Source organism: Triticum dicoccoides, chromosome 6B (assembly GCF_002162155.2).
Source record: "Triticum dicoccoides isolate Atlit2015 ecotype Zavitan chromosome 6B, WEW_v2.0, whole genome shotgun sequence".
NCBI lineage: Eukaryota > Viridiplantae > Streptophyta > Magnoliopsida > Poales > Poaceae > Triticum > Triticum dicoccoides.
In genome coordinates, this window is record NC_041391.1 from 170,469,091 (window position 1) to 170,482,203 (window position 13,113).

At 51.0% G+C, this 13,113-nt stretch overlaps 1 pseudogene; it reads right to left on the bottom strand.

The window, feature by feature from the left end:
• Positions 1 to 8,836: 8,836 nt before the first annotated feature.
• On the bottom strand, positions 8,837 to 12,036 carry LOC119322245 (annotated as a pseudogene).
• Between the last annotated feature and the right edge of the window lie 1,077 nt (positions 12,037 to 13,113).

The window sequence follows — 13,113 nt, forward strand, 5'->3', positions numbered from 1 at the left end:
AAGAGCCTTGTGTGGAAAATCTTTTAGTGACCTTAGTGCCAAATTCCTTCCATGACACTTTCTTCTTCAGTATCCCAGATCTTCTGAGCCATACATCTGCTTCACCCATCAGGTATAATTGGGCCAGAGAGACTTTGTATTCTTCTGGTGCTCCTGACATTTGAAAATACTTATTGCACTGCCTTATCCATCCCACTGGGTCTTCCCCCTCAAATCTAGGAAAATCCATTTTAGGTCCTTTTGTTATAGATTTCATGAATTGACATTGCATGTCTTGTTCATATGTTTTTGCATATCCCTGCCATAACTGCCTATCCCTGTTTTGGTGGTTGTACTGTTGGAATGCAGGAGTGTAAGGCTGCTGTCCAGTGTTGACTGGGGTACCAAGAGGACTTGCCTGCTCAGTTCTGCCCTGCTGTTCATATCCAGGAGGAACTGCTGGCTTGTTAATTCTGACTGGAGGAAGATTGTGGAGCTGTAATTCTTCCAATTGTCTTGTTTTCTCTTTTTCTGCTTCCAATTGCTTTTTTAATTGCTCTATTCTGAATGCTTGGTTTTGCAACTGCTCCTGCGACACTGTTGGAGATATAGGCCTCTGTTGTGAGCTGGAAGGAGCATCAGTAGGATTTCCATGAACTGGTGCTTTGACCAAGGCTTGCAACACTGAGTTGATAGTGGAAAGTTGTTTGCCTAGATCCAGAACAACTTGCTCGACATTGCCCACCTGTGTTGCAATTTCCCCTTGCTTGTAACTGATGGAGTGCACGTCATCGTGCAATTTCGCCATGTCCGCTTGCATCTGCGACTGGTCTTTCTGCATGATTCCAACATCATCACGAAGAGACAACAATTCCTGCAGATCCGCCTCATCGATGTTCTTGGCGCGTCCCATCACCTTGATCTGAGGGAGAGGTTAGGAATTTTATAGCCGAATTACTTTGAAAACCCTGTCTCTGCTCAGATCCTGCCGCCTTCTCGATCCTCTCCTCCAAAACTGCACGAACCAGCGATGGACAAGGAATTTTACCACCAGAGAATTGTTCTCCAGCAACCTTTTCCGCGCTACTGGTTTGCAGCCGAGCAATTCTCCGCCTCCATCGCCTCCTTGGTACAGATCGCCGCCCTCGCGCCTCCGCGGCTCAACTCGGTCCCGATCTACTCAAAGGGGAGGGAATTGGGTGGGATTACTCTTATTGTGGATGAAAATTTTCGTGGCCGAGGAATATCCTTGCTCTGAATACCAATTTGCCAGGACCGGGCTATAATCCAGAGAGTAGACTAGGGAATTTGGGAGGAAGAAATGGGGAAAACTAGCCCATATCTGGGATATTTGTATTAGCTGTATGTTTGCTTAGCCATCAACGCAATTCCATAGAAGATTCGATACTCTGGCCAGCCACAACCCGACTACCTTTATAGGTGGACAGCCTCCCGGCAACAGTCTGAAAAGTAACAGTAACGGCATGAAACGGAAAAGTAAGGTCTAACAGCTAGCAACGAGCGTTGAAAAGGTGAGGAGCGATCTTAGCCGTCCAACTACTGAACCTAACAACTACAGCTAACTGAATATGTAACCGCTCCGACAAAGACTGCGCGCCGGTGTGGCCCCGCCTTTCACTGCCCGGTAGAGAGAGCGCGCCGGGGTGGCCTCGCGTCGCGCCGTCCAGTTTTCAGCGGGAGGCTGCTCCGGAGGAGGGGCCTGGCCTGGGGGAGCTCTGCGTGGTCAGGCGTAGCCGGTCGATGGCGGATCTGGAGCAGAGGCTGAGATTCGCCATGGTGGCGTATGTGGCCGGAGCGTGCCATGACGTCGAGCCGGAGTTCCTGCTTCAAGCGCAGGAGGAGAAGCTCGACATCCAGTCACAGTGGGTCTCAGTTCACTGTCACCGGCCGGAGGACTTCCTTGTCGTCTTTGCCAACGCCGAGATCAGGAACAGAGTGAGCTCCAGGCCGCCGATCGAGCACCGTGGGGTGAAGCTGTTCTTCAGGCAGTGGACAAGGCAAGCACAGGCCGTTCATTCCATCTTCAGCCAGCGAGTGTCGTTGGTGTTGGAAGGCATCCCGCCTCATGCCTGGTAGAGAGAGATTGTCGAGGATCTGCTGGGGTCGGCGTGCCTGGTGGATTCTATCGTGCCAGAAACGAGTTCGCGGAGGGACCTATCCGCATTCAAGCTCACTGCTTGGACGACGAATTACGATGACATTCCGACGCTCCGGTGGCTGGCGGTCCCTGAGCCAGGTTTGGTGGCGCCTCTGTTCGAGCCCACCCTGCTCCAATATAAGGTGTTGATTCACATTGAGGAGATCAGGGATTTTGGTGAGTTCATGGAGCCGCCGTGGATGGTGCCGGTGTCCTCCAACAGCGGGCAGAGTAGCCTCCCCAGCCCTGACAGCAGCGGCGGCAGAGGTGGAGTGGGAGGTGCGCCCTTCCGCCCTCGCTGGCAGTTCGGCACCAGGGATCAGCGCGGTGGTGCCGCCGCCGGTTCATCCAGGTGTCGCGGTGGCACCGGGGTCTCCCAGGTGGCGTCGCCGGCGACAGTGGCATGGGCGCTGCCGCCCATGGAGCCCAGTTCGTGGATTGCGTCCGCCGGTCAGCCACAGCCTGTAAAGGAGAGAATCGCTGTCCGGCACTCCGCTTTTGACCGCTTGACTCTGCCAGTTGGACCAATGGAAGGATCGACAGAGAGAATTTCGAATCGTGTGGTGGTATCTCCCGTGCCGGCAATGATTGGGACGCCGGGTGGGACGCGCGCTGAGATTCTGAGTGGGGGACAGGAAGTGCGGGGCCAGTCCCGTACTCCAATCATTCTGTGAAGGCCGGTGGGGACAACACCCCCCGCGCATCCCCCGAGCGCTGCCACGAAGCTTCCAAGGGACGCGAGGATGTTGGGGCCCCGCCATGCGGCCCGGCTCCCACCACTGCTTTGTTGTCTCCCGGGCCCGCGAGTCAAGTCGTGTCGATCCACGTGCCAGCGAGCGCGGGGACTCAGGCGGAGGGGGAGACGCTGATTGGTGGGGATGTACCAAACCTGGAGCGAGCCTTGTTTGCTTCGGATCTGGCGCCGGTCCCGCCCAGCTAGCCCGTGATCGCCAATCATTGCGTGACCAGCGCGGAGCATGAGGTCCAGAGAGCCGATTCTTTGCCAATCATTACTGATAGGAGCCATGCTACTCATGTTCACGTGGAGGAGGATACGTGTAGGGAGCCTACGTGCATGCCTTGCACAGATTTGGTTGCGGTGAACGGAGGCATGCAACGTGGGGCGGTTACCGTGGTGGGATCTGATCCGCCCATTGACGAGGCCACTGCACTGGAGGGAATGACGCATCCTGAAGCTATCGCCTACTCCAAACTCAAAGCGTTCTGCGTCAACATCATTAAGAAGCTGGCCCCACCTCTGCTCAAGGAGGTTCAAGCATCCTCGCTGCGTCCGGACGCTGAGCCTTTCACGCCGAGGCGCACCACGAGAGCCGCGAAAAGGGCTGGGGAGCGGGCTTGTCAAAGGCCACCCCAGCTGAGAATGTGTTGCTTCGCGCGCTAGGCCTGGCGCCGCATGACCTACAGGTTGATGAGCAAATGGTGGAGGATCTAAAAGGGTTGTTCGACTCGCCGCTGAGAGAGCAGCACATCCGAGTGATTGCCTCACTGTTTGGGAAGACCATGCCAATCGGTGGTGATCTTGGAGGGGCCAGCGCGACGGCCTTGGGAGTGCATTAGCATGGTGCTATGCCCGGAGCAAAATGTTGTTATTTCCTCCATGGACTTGAGCCCTTCGATCTTATGTTGGAATGTGAGAGGGTTGAATAACCCTGCAAAGAGAGATGCCGTGAGGGCGTTCGTAGCCACCGTGAGAGTTAATGTAATCTGCCTACAAGAAACTAAGATGGAAGTCATTGACCACTACACAGTGTTGCAATGCCTCGGGCCATCTTTTGACGACTTCGCTTTCTTGCCTGCGGTTGAGATGAGAGGTGGAGTTCTCATCGCATGGGATTCGACCTGCATTGACATTGACCAATTCCAGGCGAACACGGACTTCATATCGGGGCGTGTTCATACGAGACAGGGAGCATCCTGGTGGATCTCCGTGGTATATGGACCGCAAGGAAGTACCAGGAAGACTGCATTTCTGGAGGAGCTTCACGCAGCTCGCGCGCTCAGGCCGGGGCGTGGATGATTCTTGGCGATTTCAACACGATTCTACGAGCCTCGAAGAAGAACAACTCGAACCTGAATAGGAGCATGATGAACAAGTTCCGTAGTTTTATCGACAATAATGAGCTTAAAGAAGTCTACATGCATGGTAGGAGATTCACTTGGTCGAACGAGCGTGATGCCCCCACCCTCACCAAGATTGACAGGGTGCTAGTTTCTGTGGATTGGGACTTGGAGTATCTGGACTGCCTCTTGCAAGCGCTATCCTCGGGAATTTCTGACCATGCTCCACTTCATCTCAACACGGGAGCTTTTTTCTATCCCAAGAAGAGATTTCGCTTTGAGAATTACTGGCTCAAGCTCGAGGGGCTCGAGGAGGCGATAAGAGAGGCATGGGTTTGTAGCGATTCGATTGTGGACCCTTTCAAGCGTCTCGACACGCTTTTTAGGAACGCTGCAGTGTCCCTTCAGTCCTGGGGACAGAGAACGACCGGGAATATCAAGTTACTCATGGTGGTGGCCACTTATGTGATTTGCAGATTCGACAGGGCTCAGGAAGAGCGCATTCTCACTGACCAGGAGCTCTGGCTGCGTCGCTCTCTCAAACTGGCATTGTTGGGCATGGCTTCTCTTGAGCGGACCATTGAGCGTCAGAGGTCCAGAATGAGATGGGTTAGGGAAGGTGATGCCAACACGAAGCTGTTCCAAGCTTTTGCTAACGGCCGGAGAACAAAGAACTTCATTCCGAAGATTAAGGATGGAGAGGAGGTGCACACGGATCAAGACCGTATTGCGGAAGCTTTCACCGCGTCCTTTGTGGAGCTCTTGGGGAGGGATCAGGCGCGCGATTTCACGCTAGACTTGGACGCCCTTGGTTTGCACACTACCGACCTTCAGGAGCTCGAGGAGATATTCACCGAAGATGAGGTGTGGGAGGTGATCAAGGAGATGCCGCCGGACCGGGCGCCAGGCCCGGATGGTTTCACCGGGGCATTCTATCAAAGGGCTTGGCCCATTATCAAGGGAGACATCATGGCCGGCATCATGAAGCTGTTTGTGGGTGATGTCAGGGGCTTCACGAAGCTTAACAGAGCTCTAATGGTTCTCATCCCTAAGCGCAGTGACGCGGAGGAGGTGGGTGATTACCGCCCGATCAGCTTGCCCCATAGCTTCGACAAGCTCTTCTCCAAAATTATGGCTGTTAGAATGAGGAAGAGACTCCCTGAACTTGTCAACGCGAACCAGTCCGCTTTCATTCGTGGGAGAAGTTTACATGATAATTTCCTCTTAGTGAAGCAAATGTCGAGGAAGATGCACGTCCGCAAGACACCAACCGTCTTCCTGAAACTTGATATATCACGGGCATTCGACACCATTTCTTGGCCATTCTTGTTTGAAGTTCTGAGAGCAAAGGGGTTCGGCGACAATTTCAGGAAGTGGGTGGCGATCTTGCTCTAGTCCGCGTCCTCTAGAGTCATTGTCAATGGGAATCAAGGTCGGAGGCTTGATCACGCTCGTGGGTTGCGCCAAGGAGACCCCAGCTCACCGCTTCTCTTTGTCATGGCGATGGACGTCCTCTCGGCCCTCTTGTGTAAGGCTGCTGCTGTGGGGTTTTTGTCCTCCTTCAACGGTGTGATGGCAAGCCAGAGGCTCTCTCTTTTCGCCGATGATGTCGCACTTTTCATGCGCTCCACGGAGCCGGATCTCATATGCATAAAAGAAGCTCTACATCTCTTTGGGCACGCCTCCGGACTTCGAGTGAATTATCGTAAGACTTCGGCAACTTTGATCCAAGGACAACAAGGAGATCAGGAAAGAGTACAACAGCTGTTCAACTGTCAAATTGGGCAGTTCCCTTGCAAGTACTTAGGGCTGCAACTAAGCATCCACAAGCTCTCCAAGGCGCAATGGCAGCCAATGTTGGACCAGGTCAAGAACTTCCTCCCAGCCTGACAGCATGGCATGATTCAGAGACCCGGGAGACTTGTGCTCGTCAACAGCGTCGTTGCGGCCCGCCCCATTCATCATCTGCTAGTCCTGAAAGCGCCCAATTGGGTCCTCGAAGAAGTGGATAAATGGATGCGTGCGTTCTTATGGGCTGGGAAGGAGGAGGTAAACGGCGGGCAGTGCTTGGTTGCTTGGCACACCATCTGCAGACCTAAGCCTTTCGATGGGTTGGGAGTCAAGAATCTAAGGACCCAAGGCTTGGCCATGCGCGTGCGGTGGGAGTGGCTCAGGAGGACTGACCCCCTGAGGCCTTGGCAAGGGTTGCATCTCATGGTCGACAAGGAGGCCAAGGCGGTGTTCGACAGTCTAGTGCACATTAAGGTTGGAGAGGGCAGCAAGATTTTCTTCTGGACGGACAGATGGATTCACGGGTTTGCAGCGAAAGATATTGCCCCTTTGATCGCCGGCATGGTGGACAAGCTGACAAAGAGAAAGAGAACGGTCCGGGAGGCGCTTGTCGGGGACTCTTGGGTCAATGACATATCGGGTGAGCTATCCTTCACGGCTCACATGCAGCTCATCCACTTGCAGCAGGCTTTGGCGACGATCCAAAGGAATGTGATGGACGACGACGTGTTCTACTGGCCATGGAGTGCCTCGGGTTCATATAGCGCCAGATCCACTTACAGTATGCTTTGCCAGGGCATGACCCGGTTCGCCGCCGCCCAATGCATATGAAAGAGTTGGGCGCCTCTCAAGTGCAAAATCTTTGCGTGGCTTGCTTCTCAATACAGGTTATGGACTTCTGACCGACGTGCGAGGCATGGTCTCCAGGATACGACCTCAGTTTGCTACACTTGTTGCCAAGAGGAGGATACAACTGATCATATCCTCGCTAGATGCGTCTATGCGAGGCAAGTCTGGAGTGGTTGCTTCCAGTCGCTTCAAACCAACATTCAAATTCCAACCCCTGAGGATACTTTCATGGAGTGGTGGGACAAGTTGAGGAAACCCTTCCATGGAAAGCTCAAGAGAGGTTTCGACTTGCTTGTCATCTTGACCGCGTGGCATCTATGGAAGCAGAGGAACGCTCGGGTTTTCAACCGCAACGATCAAGTGCGCTCGGAGAACAGCCTTGTTCATCTCATCCACGAAGAGATCAAGCTTTGGAACAGGGCAGGCATAGGAGTTGAGGGGTTAGATCATTTCGTGAGAGAGTAGGCTTTTGTTGTTCCTAGGAGTTGGAGTTTGTGTAAGCTTTCTTGGCTGATCATGGTGTCTTGTAAAACTCTTTCTTCCTTTCTATAAAGATAAGGTACGCTTTTGGCGTACTCTCGAAAAAACTACACGCGCAATGGGCTGACAGACGGGGCGGGGAAGAGGGAGGGGCGGGGCCCGGGTCCTGGTAGCGTCTGCGTTGGCCACTCTCACCGGAAGTCCCCCCTCCTCCTCCCGTGCCGGGACGCATCCTCGCTTCCACGCCCATTCTGTTCCACGCGAGCGGCGCCATCCATCCCTCGGATGCAGTGCCGGCCTTTCACGACCAGCGCCTGCCGCCGCCGGGGCAGCGGCGCGCTCTGGCCGTTTGGCGGAATGCCGACCCGGATGCCGGTTCGTAGACCGTTACGGTGGCCATCGCGAAGCTGATTCGGGCTCACAGATCAAGCTTGGGACGCGTTCTGACGCGTCTTTGTGTGTGCTGGTGGTCTTTCGGCCGCGTCAATCCCTGGACACGGTACGTTGTTGGCGCCATTCCTCTCGTGTTCTGCGAGTGTCGAAATACCGCTTGTGCCTGCTGAGTTATATGTGTTTCAGAAGCTAGTCGTATTATTAGATTCTCAATTTCTCATTCCACTCCATTCGACTTGTATACATTTTGGAGATGGCAGTCGTATTAGATCCTCAATTTCTTGGCCAATCCATTTGACGCTTGGACCAACTGCACATTTGCCGTAGCTAGTAATTCGGTAATTCACCGCCAACTCTGGTGCTATGTAAAAACAAACAGCTGACACGAAGCAAACTGCTGACAGCACATGATGAAGGCACTTGAATGGAATCCATTTTCAACCTTTAAGAGATAAAACAAAAACGAAACTACTACCCACACGATACTGCTGCACGATCTTTGCACGACGTGCTAATCTAGCGGCCAGTGCCCTTCTGAATCCTGTGCATGTCCGGCTGGATTTGAGTATCGTGCATGAATCGTCTGGATCGTGTCGTGTGTATAGCACTGCTGAAACAAAAATAGCCATTTCACTTGTGTGTACGTTGTCCATGCTTGTGAAACTTAATCATATAGTATAGTACTTCGAGAAATATTTAAAGGTTCCCACAAAACAAAAACAGTTTCTGTAGCTAGTAATTCGGCGATTCACCGCCAACTCCGGCGGTATGTAAAAACAGCTGATATTACATGACATCTGCACTTGAATGAAAACCATTTTCAATCTTTCACAGCTAAAACAAGATGGTCATTTCACATGTGTATACGTTGTCCATGCTCGTGAAACTTAAATCATAGGAGTAATAGCTTCGGGAAACTTCTAAATGTTCTTGCAGAAGAAAACATAACACATCTAAAGGGTGATGAATTTTACAAAGATCTTTCCTTAAAGAATTACGTATAGCACAAAATGGCAATCTGTTAGGCTCTGTACAAAGTAAAAAACAAATTCTAGGTTTATCAGAAGTAGTAGTCCTACTGAAACTAGAAAGTTACAACTTCCAAGTACACCATGCATGAGAATACACGATTATCTATAGTGTGTAGTTCATTGTATCATGACTGGTCTTTGCACTTGTGTTCAGCATCTATACTGGCCAGGCAAGAGACTACATCCATGATCGTTGGCCTCAAGAATTGATTGTGGTTGACACATTTGCAAGCGACTTCAAGCACCTTCAGTATTTGCTCTTCATATCCTGTGCCTCGAAGGGTTGGATCCAAGACCTCAGCCTGCTTTCCCTCAGACCTCATCTCCAGCACCCATGGGACAAGTTCTTTTGATGTGGACAGGACTGGAAGAGGTCGCATTCCAGTAAGCAGCTCAAGCAGGACTACTCCAAAACTGTAGATATCGCCTCTCAGCGTGGCAACCCATGCTTGCCCATACTCGGGGGGAATGTAACCCATCGTGCCGACTAGCTCAGTTGTGACATGAGTTTTGTTGGAAAGGATCAATCTGGCTAGCCCAAAATCTGCAACATATGGTTTAAATTCTTTGTCCAGTAGGATATTACTGGATATGATGTCTCGGTGGACAATTTGAGGGTTGCAGACTTCATGGATATAAGAAAGTCCCAGGCTTGCTCCTTGTGCGATCTTGAGCCGAGTTGGCCAGTCAAAACAGGGGCTAACATCATCATCCCTGTTATGAAGCCAATCATCAAGGCTGCCATTCTCCATGTAGGAATATATGAGGAGCCTTGAGTTTCCCTGGATGCAGTAACCCCATAGTGGTACAAGATTTTGATGCTGTGTCATGGAGAGTGCATCAACCTCTGCCCTGAACTCCCTTTCCATCAGACACATTTCATCGTGGAGCTTTTTAATTGCCAGCTTGGAGCCATCAGGTAGTTCTGCCTTGTAGACTAATCCATAACCTCCGCATCCAATAATGTTCTCCTTATCAAAGTTGTTCGTGGCTCTCAAAATGTCACTGAATTTGAGCTTGTTTTCTTCTCCATTGCCTTGTGGCATCCACATCACCACTAATGTTTTCTCTGAACTGGAGTAGAATGAAGATGCATCAACGTCTCCATTATTCCCCCTTTGGTTTGTTGCTGTAACACCCTTCATCCTGATTGAGACAAAGAGACGCCCCAGCAACAAAAGAACAGCAATGCCTCCAAAAAACACACCAAATGCAATTCCAAAAATGGCCTTCTTATTTCGTTGTTTTGGGGAGATTAGAGGGGTTGAAGCTGAACCACATTTATGAGCGAGTACAGAACCACAGAGCTTCGGATTGCCGTCGAAGCTAGAATTCTGAAATGTATTAAACTGGCCCCCAGATGGAATAGGCCCTTTGAGGTCATTGTTAGAAATGTTGAATGCTGAAAGAAAGTGCAGGCTGTTCAATGCAGCTGGGATTTCACCTGTCAGATTGTTGGCCGACAAGTCCAACACCTGAAGTTTTGTGAGATTGCATATTGATTGTGGGATGTGTCCCGTCAAGTGGTTGAAGCTGAAATTGAGTGAAAGAAGGGCTTTCATCTGACCGATCTCCAGGGGGATCTCACCAGTGAATTTGTTCTTGCTTAGATCCAGGACTTTAGGCAAAGCAATGTGTACACGGTATTGTCGTGATGGACTACTATAAACAGGTAGCTCAAATACCCTTGGGTCTAAATGGGCTTTACTCTTCTCTGACTTCAGCATTGGCATATCCATAATTGCTGTTGGAATCCCCCCTGTGAGGCTATTGTTTGATATGTCCAGATAGAACAGGTTGCTTAGGGTTTTGATCCAGGCTGGTATTGATCCATTGAGTCGATTGTTAGACAATACTAATATTTTCAAATTTCCTAGCTTTGATACCCAGTGAGGTATTTGTCCAGACAATTCACATCCTCCGATACTCAAAACCTGAAGATTCTCAAAACCATCAATCCTGTCATCCTTTGGCATGATCTCTCCCCTGAAGTTGAGTGCAATAAGCAGGGTGGTGAGGTTCCTGCATCTCTTAAGGATGTGAAGTGCATTTGTGATATTTTTGAAAGAATTGTCAGTAAGTGACATGAAGGTGAGGTACTTCAGATTGCCTATTTGTGGAGAAAGCTGCCCAGATAAATTGTTGCCAGCTAGCCGCAGTGCTGTCAGATTGCTGCAAGAGTATAAGCTTTCTGGAACTTTGCCGCTGAAGTTGTTCAAGAAAACATCTAATGTTCTTAGCTTGAGAAGGTGGGAGAAATTGACCTTTGTAAGTTCTCCATGGAAATTATTGCTCTTGAGGTCGATTGTTATCAGATTTGTGCAGTTGCTCAGAGCAGATGGCAGCTCCCCTGACATGTTGTTGTTGTCCAAACGGAGCTCCTCTAATTTCTTGAGCTGTCCTATAGAAACTGGAATCTTGCCGCTGAATCTGTTCCTTCCAAGATCAAGGGTTACAAGATTTCTGAGGTTGGTTATGTTTGTGCCATCAATAGCTCCATGTAAATCATTGTTAGGAAATGACAGGTACTCCAATGATGTTGCGTTGAAGAGTTCATTTGGGATCACTCCACTGAGGTTGTTGTATCCAGCCCCGAGCTCTCTCAGCCTGGAGCAATTACCAAGACTTGGGGGGATGCTGCCACTGAATTCGTTGAAACACAGTTCAAGAACAGTGAGGGATGGTGAGGTACTACAGAGTTGAGTTGGTATCTGCCCAGTAAAGCTGTTATTGCTGGCATTGAGTGTGACCAGATTCTCCATCGTGATGGATGGAAACTGTCCTGCAAATAAGTTGCTTGAGATGTTGAGTACCTGGAAAGGCCGGGGAGGGGCCGAAGAGGGCAACGCGTGGAGTGTTCCATTGAGCTGGTTAAAGCTGACATCAAGGATTGTGATGCTGCTGGACGACACCATTTCCAACGGCAGTCCACCGGACAGCGAGTTGTGAGAGAGATCAAGGTGCTGCAGCCCGTCGAGGATCCCAAGGGATCGTGAGATGTTCCCCTCGAGGCCCTTAAAAGGCAGCAAGACATGTGTGACCGTACTATCTTGCCTGCAGGTGATCCCTTCCCATTCGCAGCAATCCGTGCCGTTCTGCCATGAAGCAGCGAGGCCACCGTCTTCCGGCGAGGAACTGGAGAAGGGAGGCCTTCTCATGCTCCGTGCAGGAGCTGGTCAGAGAGGCCAAGGAGATCAGCAGCACAAGGGCTAGGGCAAATGAAGGCATGTGGAATTTCTTGCTCTGCGTCTTGTTTGAAAACTGGAGCGCCTGCATGGTTTTCTGGTAAAACTAGCATGGAAACGAGAGCATCAATGGTTGTCTAATCATGAAAGAGCTTGACGGGAAGAAGTAGCTCTCATTTTGTTGTGCTCCTTGTAGTCGTAGTCAGCACAAACGAAAAACGGTTGGTTCAGACTCTGGCCACTATACTGAATACTAACCGTGCAAAATCTCTCTTTTGTAGCCGTCTACTATTTCTGACTCAATCCGTATAGAAATTTTACCACGTGCCATGAATTATTTCTCTGATCACTACTTGACGCACCCTTTTGTGAACAGGAAACGCCACACATTCAAAAAGAAACAGTTGGTGGAGATTTGCAGATATCCGAAGGGCGAGATGTTCATGGGGAGATCATACCGAAAGGTGGGCGTGATCGAGAGGAATCATCTGCGCCTCGGTCAGCCTGTGGCGGGGCGGGCGATCTTTGGTCCCTTCCATCCTCTTGACCTTATCACACGTGCTTTGTCTGATGGATACATCTGCTTGTGTTTTCTGTCCTCCTGGCTCCACTGGCACACTATTGTGGACCATGGACTGTGACGCTCTGTGGCCATTTCTGAATTCTGAAGCCGTTCAAACTTGACAGTAAACCGGGGTGGCGTGTGAGGCTTGGCAATGGCCCTTGGTCCGGATGCTTGCGCACGACGGTCACGACGCCCATGGCGATGCGGCAACGACGAGCTTCAGCAGCTCGCGCTGGAGCTAGAGGCAGAGAGGCAGAGAGGCTGGTGTTGTGCTGGCTGACATTGCAGGGCTGTCTCTGCCGGGGGCAAGCCGCCGGCGGCTACCGCTGAGGCGGAGAACCCCCGGCTTGGATTGTTTTATTATGCAGATACTGGGGCAGACAGGAGCAGGTGAGAAAGTCTTTCCACCACGATTGTTTCCCGCGATTGTTTGTCGGACGCCTTGGCTTTGGAGCCACCATGGAGTCGAGCATTCACCTGCTCATGTTGTTCCTTGCGGTCTGCGAATGACGCAAGAATAAGTTCGTCCTTGCTAGATGAAGAAGGCGTCGAATTCATGTGCATATGTATAACGAATTTGTCATCACCCATCGCGGTGTTTGA